Source organism: Anomaloglossus baeobatrachus, chromosome 11 (genome assembly GCF_048569485.1).
Source record: "Anomaloglossus baeobatrachus isolate aAnoBae1 chromosome 11, aAnoBae1.hap1, whole genome shotgun sequence".
Taxonomy (NCBI): Eukaryota; Metazoa; Chordata; class Amphibia; order Anura; family Aromobatidae; genus Anomaloglossus; species Anomaloglossus baeobatrachus.
In genome coordinates this window covers 18,554,529-18,563,336 of record NC_134363.1, presented here as the reverse complement: position 1 = coordinate 18,563,336, position 8,808 = coordinate 18,554,529, and positions in this window count along the sequence as shown.

Here is an 8,808-nt window from a genome sequence, read left to right as displayed (position 1 = left end):
GTATATGTTTGTGTTTTTTATTTCTAATAAAGGGTTTTTTCGGGTGTGTGTTTATTTACTGTCACTTACAGATTAATCATGGAGGGTGTCTCATAGACGCCTGACATGATTAATCTAGGACTTATTGGCAGCTATGGGCTGCCAATAACTCCTTATTACCCCGATTTGCCAACGCACCAGGGTAAATCGGGAAGAGCTGGGTACAGTCCCAGAACTGTCGCATATAATGTATGCGGCAATTCTGGGCGGCTGTTGGCTGATATTGTTAGGCTGGGGGGCTCCCCATAACGTGGAGCTCCCCATCCTGAGAATGCCAGCCTTCAGCCGTATGGCTTTATCTGGCTGGAATTAAAATTGGGGGGAACCGCACGCCGTTTTTTTTAATTATTTAATTATTTATTTCACTACACAGTATAGACACGCCCACCGGCTGCTGTGATTGGGTGCAGTGTGACACCTGTCACTCAGCGTGGGGGCGTGTCTCACTGTAACCAATCATAGGTGCCGGTGGGCGGGGAAAGCAGGGAATACGAGATTGTTTAATGGGCGGCCGGCTTTTTCAAAACAGTAAAAGCCGCTGGAGCAGTGTGAACGCCGTGCAGCGCTGGGGATCGGGGATCGGTGAGTATATGAGAGAGGGGGATAGACTGACATGGACAGAGAGTGAGGGACAGAGATAGTGACGGACTGACAGAGATTAGTGAATGACAGACATTGTGAGGCGCTTCAGAACGCAGCTTTTCAGCTGCGCTCTGAAGCAGACCTTTTATAAGCTGCGGTGCAGAGCGCACACCTGCGCACATAGCATCAGACACCAAAATCGTATGAGGGATGTCACACGTTACAATTGACTAGGTTCGTGCAACAAAACGCTCAATTCTAGAGAATGATACGATGTGTTTGCGATCAACGGTTTTGCGTTCAATCCTGATCGCACGTAGATACCTCACAAACGATGCCGGATGTGCGTCACTTACAACTTGACCCCAACGACAGATTGTGAGATATATTGAAGCGTGTGTAGCGGGCTTAAGGTTATGTGCACATGTTGTGTATTTGCATGCGTCCTGTGTCCCCAGCACAATCCCTCTCTCTTTCCTACTCACCGATCAGCTGCACGGCTGTCACAAAGCTCTGGCTACTTTTCCTCTTTTGAAAATGGCTGCAGCTAATTATTCAATCTGGTATTCCCTGCTTTCCCCGCCCACCAGCGCCCATGATTGGTTGCAGTCAGACACGCCCCCACAATGAGTGACAGCTGTCTCACTGCAACCAATCACTGCCGCCGGTGGGCGGATCTATATCGTGCAGTAAAATAAATAAATGAATAATAAAAAAAAAAAAAAAAACAACCTGCGGTTCCCCCCCAATTTTGATATCAGCCAAGATAAACCAACACGGATGGAGGCTGGTATTGTCAGGATGGGGAATGCCACCCTAACAATATCAGCCAGCAGCCGCCCGAAATTGCTGCATCCATTAGATGAGATAGTCACGGGACTCTACCCGGCTCATCTCGAATTACCCTGGTGAGGTGGCAATCGGGGTAATAAGGAGTTAAATGGCAGCAGCCCATAGCTGCCACTAAGTCCTAGGTTAATCTTGGCAGGTGTCTCCCCAAGATACCTTCCATGATTAACCTGTAAGTGAAAATAAATAAACACACACATCCAAGAAATCCTTTATTTGGAATAAAAGACAAAAAAAACCTCATTTACCACTTTATTAATCCCCAAATACCCATCCAGGTCCGAAGTAAACCACACGACGCTTGTAGCTCAGCTACATGAAGCTGACAGGGAGCGCCGTGGAACACGAGCGCTCTGTGTCAGCTCCATGCAGCAACTGAAGTGAGCTGCACTTTCATCGGAGACTTCACGCAGGTAGTGCTTGCGTGTGTGCGGGGATGATGATGAGTGCGGTAGTGCTTGTGTGTGTGGGGATGATGATGAGTGCGGTAGTGCCTGCATGTGTGCGGGGATGATGATGTGTGCGGTAGTGCCGGAATGTGAGCAGGGATGATGACATGTGCGGTAGTGCCGGGGTGTGTGCGGGGATGATGATTGGGGCGGTAGTGCTTGCGTGTCTCTGTCTCTCTCTCTCTCTCCTCTCCTCTCCTCTCCTCTCTCTTCTGTCTCTTCTCTCTCTCCTCTCTCTCTCTTCTCTCTCTCTCCTCTCTATCTCCTGTTTTTTCTCTCTCTCTTCTCTCTCTTCTCTCTTTCCTCTCTCTCTTCTCTCTCTTCTCTCTCTCCTCTCTCTCCTCTCTTTCTCCTCTCTCTCTTCTCTCTCCCTTCTCTCTCTCTCCATGTCCGATGGCTGCAGGATCTGGCGATGATCAGCTGATGCGGTTACCTGATGGAATCAGCTGACACTATAAGTCGAGCAGTGAGGCCGGCTAAACTATCAGCAGATGCCATCGGACAGGAGTCTGCACAGAAGTGTGTAGTTTTTTTTTTTCTACTGATGCATCAGCTGATTGTTTAAAAGCCATTTATACAATCAGCTGATGTGTTATGTGATTCAGGCCCTTGAACCTGACACATCATCTGATCACTTTGCCTTCCAGCAAAACGATCAGATGATATTGGATACGGATTGGACATCGCGGGACCCTCGATCCAGGACTACTGCGAGGGGGGGTTCTTTCGTTCAATAAAGATAGAGTCACTAATTGTGTTGTGTTTTATTTCTAATAAAAATATTTTTCTGTGTTGTGTTTTTTTTATCTGTACTAGAAATTCATAGTGGCCATGTCTAATATTGGCTTGACACCATGAATTTCGGGCTTAGGGACAGCTGATAATACACAGCTATCCCTGACCCCATTATTACCCAGCGAGCCACCCAGCATCAGGGCAGCTGGAAGAGTTGGATACTGCACCAGAAGATGGCGCTTCTATGAAAGCACAATTTTCTGGGGCGGCTGTGGACTGCAAATTGAAGCGGGGGGGCCCCCAGAAAGCTTGGGCACCCTGCACTGTGGATTCCAATCCCCAGCTGCCTAGTTGTACCTGGCTGGACACAAAAAATTGGGCAAAGCCCACATCATTTTATTTTTTAATTATTTCATGAACTTCGTGAAATAATTAAAAACAAAAGGGCTTCCCTATATTTTTGGTTCCCAGCTGGGGGTTGGGGGCAGCTCGTACTTGCCTTCTGTACCTGGCTAGCATACAAAAATATGGCAAAGCCCACGTCATTTTTTGGGGGGCAAAAAACTCCTGCATACAGTCCTGGATGGAGGATGCTGAGCCTTGTAGTTCTGCAGCTGCTGTCTGCTCTCCTGCATACACTAGTGGATGAAGTATGCTGAGCTTTGCAGTTCGGCTCCCCCTGCCTCTCCCTCCAGCATACAGTCCTGGATCGAGGATGCTGAGCCTTGTAGTTCTGCAGCTGCTGTCTGCCTTCCTCCATACACTAGCGAATGAAGTATGCTGAGCCTTGCAATTCTACTCCCCCTTCCTCTCCCTCCAGCATACAGTCATGGATGGAAAATGCTGAGCCTTGTAGTTCTGCAGCTGCTGTCTGCTCTCCTGCATACACTAGTGAATCGAGCATGCTGAGCCTTGTTGGTCTGCTCCCCCTGTCTCTCCCTCCAGCATACAGTCCTGGATGCAGCATGCTGAGCCTTGTAGTTCTGCAGCTGATGTCTGCTCTCCTGCATACACTAGTGGATGAAGTATGCTGAGCTTTGCAGTTCTGTTCCCCCTGCCTCTCCCTCCAGCATACAGTCCTGGATGGAGGATGCTGAGCCTTGTAGTTCTGCTCCCCCTGCCTCTCCTTCCAGCATACAGTCCTGGATGGAGCATGCTGAGCCTTGTAGCTCTGCAGCTGTCTGGTCTCCTACGTACAATAGTGGAGAATGAAGAACATATTGAAGAAGGCAATGACATCAGATCTTTTATTTTTAACAATCTTTAAAAACACATAACACGCAGCAAAACGCAGCCAAAAACGCCAAAAAATGCATTTCTTGATGCGTTTTTTAAGATGCCGCGTTTTTGTGTGTTTTTGTGGGAAAAAATGCAAAAAAATGCAGCGTCAAAAAAACACAGTGTGTGAGCTTACTAGAGATGAGCGATGTTCGAATCGAACCGTTTGACAATTTCAAATTCGAGTTGTATTGGGCGGTGATCGAGTCGTTCGACGAACTCGAACGATTTGCTTCACGTTCGACAGTTCGAGTTACCATTCGATAACGGTTCGATCACCAAAAACATGGCTTCTCATAGTAAGGTTATGTGCGCACGTTGTGTATCTGCATGAGTCCTGCATCCCCAGCACAATGCCTCTCTCTTTCGTACTCACCGATCAGCTGTACGGCTGTCATAAAGCTCTGACGGCCTTTCCTCTTTTGAAAATGACTGCCGCTCATTATTCAATCTGGTATTCCCTGCTTTCCCCGCCCACCGGCGCCCATGATTGGTTGCAGTCAGACACGCCCCCACGCTGAGTGACAGCTGTCTCACTGCAACTAATCACAGCCGCCGGCGGTTGGGTCTATATCGTGCAGTAAAATAAAAAAATACATAATAAAAAAAAAATAAAAAAAAAAAACAACCTGCGGTTCCCCCCCAATTTTGATATCAGCCCAGATAAACCACCATGTCTGGAGGCTAGTATTGTCAGGATGGGGAACGCCTTCCAGCAAACCGATCAGATGATATTGGATACGGATTGGACATCGCGGGACCCTCGACCCAGGACTACTGCACAGGGGGAGGTTCTTTAGTTCAATAAAGATGGAGTCACTAATTGTGTTGTGTTTTATTTCTAATAAAAATATTTTTCTGTGTGTTGGGTTTTTTTTATCTTTATTAGAAATTCATGGTAGCCATGTCTATTTTGGCGTGACACCATGAATTTCGGGCTTAGTACCATCTGAGAATACAAAGCTGGTATTAACCCCTTTATTACCCAACGAGCCACCACCATCATGGCCGCTGGACGAGCCGGATAAAGTGCCTGGAAATGATGTTAAGAAACAATGCGCCATTTCCGGGGTGGCTGTGGGCTGCCGAGAATCCCAGACCCCAGCTGCCTGGCTTTACCTGACTGGCGATCAAAATACGGCGGGAGCCCACGCATTTTTTTTTAAATAAAAAAAAATGAATGGGCTTCCCTGTATTTTGATTGCCAACTAAGGTAACGCCAGGCAGATGAGGGTGGCTACCTGTAGCTGTCTACTTTATCTGCGCTGAGAATCAAAAATACCGTGGAATGCTACGTCATTTTTTTTAATGATTTATTTTTACCGTATTGTGATGTCAGGCAATCAAAATACAGGGAAGACAATTTTTTTTTCTTTTCTAGTTATTTAATTAAATAATTAAAAAAAAATACATGTGCTCCCGCTGCATTTTTTTGTAATGGTAGCTACAGGTAATCCAAGCAGCTACGGGCTGCTAATCCCCACTGCTTGGTGTTACCTTCACTGGCAATGGAAAATCCAGGGAAGCATTTGTTATTTTTTTTTTAAGTTTTTTTAGCAAAAAAAAAAAAATGACGTGGGCTTCGCCATATTTTTGTATGCTAGCCACGTTTTGTATGCTAGCCATGTACAGCAGGCAGGTACGGCTGCCCCCAACCACCAGCTGCCTATTTGTACCCTGCTGGGAACTAAAAATATAAGGAAGCCCTTTTTTTTAATTATTTCATGAAATTCATGAAATAATTAAAAAAACAAACAAACATAGGCTTCGCCCCATTTTTGTGTCAAGCCAAGTACAACTAGGCAGCTGGGGATTGGAATCTTCATCACAGGTTGGCCCAAGCTTTCTGGGCCCCTCCGCCTCAAATTGCAGTCCACAGCCGTCCCAGAAAATGGCGCTTTCATAGAAGCGCCATCTTCTGGCAGGCGCTGTATCCAACTCTGCCAGCGGCCCTGATGCCGGGTGGCTCACTGGGTAATAAGGGGTTAATACTAGCTTTGTTTTACTAGCTAGTATTAAACCAGAGATTCTTAATGTCAGGCAAGTTTGACCCGGCCATTAAGAATCTCCAATAAAGGGTTAAAAAAAAGACACCACACAGAGAAAAAATACTGTAATAGAAATAAATACACAAACACACTTAGAGACTCCATGTTTATTACTCCCTCTCACCCCTCCACGATCCTGGTCTTCTGTCTTCTTTCTCCTTCAACCCATGCAGCTCTGCTACATGAGACAGTACAGGGGAGGAAGAATGCTGATGCTCCCGTGCAGTCTAATCACTCAATGAGTGAGCAAAGGCTGCGGTTTGGTAAGCGGTGACGTCATCGCTGCCACCGTTGCAATAGTAACTTGACAGGCGGGTTACTATAGCAATGGTGATCTCCAATCACCTGATTCCCGGCGCCACTATTCACCAGCTGTGGCAGCCAGTCCCTGCATGTGGGCTGACTCTTTACAGAGCGTCAACATGCAAGAACAGGGAGCCGAGCATGTGCCCGAGTATCTCGCTGGTACTCGCCGAGTATACTGAGTACGGACATGGTCGGGCGACCACCGCATAATGGCGACATGCACTGCCAGGACCTAGCATGATGTCATAGCCATGTGACCAGTCTGTAGCCAATGAGATAATACACACGTGACTGGTCACATGCTATGACATCACAAAAGGGTCCTATCATCAGTACTGGTTACTGGGAGGACACAGCGATGATCGGAAGGAGAAGCGACGGGAGACAGAGTCTGCAGGATGCGTCTTGGGACCTGGAAGTATAATGGCAGTGCTTATTATTAACTGTATGTGTATATGTATAATGTGTTTGTATGTGTTTGTGTTTGCCTGCCATTGTTTTCAATGGGGTTTGAAAGTGTTCGTCGAATGTTCGTCAAACGTTCAACGAACATACCCGCTGTTCGACAAATTGAACCGAAATCGAACACTAGGGGGGTGGCTCATCTCTAATAAGGACCTCTTGACTATACCAAGAGAATATGTTGGGGGACATAAGGATTGGGCAATTAAATTACAAATGCCCAAATGTTCCCTTAAAGGAAATAGGAACTCAATATAATGTCCCTCTTACAGAGAAGTGGGAAATGCAGTAATAAGGCTGTATACTAGGTGGCACTGGGGATACCCGGAGAATGAGGGAAGTCAGGAAGGCCAGAGTCAGAACCGAGAGAACACGGAGAGACACAGAGAGCAAACAGAAGAGAGGTCATAAGACAAGCATGAGGTCGGGTCACCAGGAGAGAAAGTATAAACACAAGGGGCAGGCAACAGAGTAGTTAGGAGAGAAGGCCGGAGTCAGGAGCCAGACGGGAATGGAGAAGTCAGAGGGGATTATACAGAGGCAAGTCAGGAGGTCAGTCCGGGGTCGAGTACCAAGATCAGTCCCTATCCAAGGAGACAAATGCTTGCAGCAACAGAGCCAGAAAATAATACAACTGGCAGAGTTCTAGAGGAGCATGCTCAATAAGGAAGACTGAGCAATTACCCAGAAGGTGGAACGCTGAGCAATCAGCACCTCCCAGAACCAACCTGGACTCCAGTATGGTAATCAAGCTGCTAGATCTGTAAGTGCCGCAAAGCATCTCCAGGAACCATGACACTCTTGGCTAACCTAAATATATGTGGAGATACCTTTTGGCCTATTGTGTATCGCCAGCCTAAAAGTCCCTGATTGGCTCTAAAGCTGTGATGTAAACAGGGTCGGGGGTCATATTTTTTACAAATGGCAAAGGACACCCTGCCATGACTGTCTTATCCAAATTACTCAGCTTACCTTTAATACAAAACCAAATTCTTGATAAAAGGATGGTTCCCAAATTACCACAACAGGCGAGGACGCTGAATTCCATCTTTCCAGAGTCTCTGCTGATCCATGGTTTGTTTGGAAAACTTGAGAACTTTGAAATTAGACTCAACTCCACGATGGTGAATAATTTGGTGGATGCAATAATTATTTTGTTTTGAAATACAGATTTATATCCACCAAAATGATTATTATTTCATATGAATGAGCGTTGAAGATTATTAAGTTTGGAGCAATTTATTTTGTGTGGTCTGAATTGCAACTTAAGAACAAATCTACAGATAGATAGAATGGGTCATTGAATTTTATTGCCATGACCAAAAATCTATGAATTATACTAATGGTAATAGTGGACATTTTGTCTACATATGCTTCTTCATGCTGCTCCATAGAATGAATATACACGTTTACAGTCAAATATATCAAATCATTAATTTGCTAGTACAAATGACACACGTTAAAACATTGACAAATATATATTTTCTATGTTTTTAGCTCATAATTTGAGCATCTCCTCATTATGTCTCTGATGGGTCGAGGGGCAGATATTTCTCTAATAGTCTTCAATGGATGACATTTAACAGAACATTTTGTTAATACAGTAAAAAAAAAAAATCACTTCCTTACCATAAATGATCACATGATCACCCAGTAAGTTCCCGTAATACTGTATGTATTGACCGCATTCCAAGCAATCAGTCAAGACTTGTGCTGACAACATAAGTGACGAGCATTACTTGAATTGTAATATATTGAAAAATAAGAACGTGTCACACCTTAAAGGGAACCAATCACCAGGATTTTCATATATAACCTAAAGCCAGTGGTATACTGGCGCTATCAGGCTGATTCTATACATACAGTGCTATACTGGCACTATCAGGCTGAGTCTATACATACACTGCTATACTGGCACTATCAGGCTGAGTCTATACATACAGTGCTATAGTGGCGCTATCAGGCTGAGTCTATACATACAGTGCTATACTGGCACTATCAGGCTGAGTCTATACATACAGTGCTATACTGGCGCTATCAGGCTGATTCTATACATACAG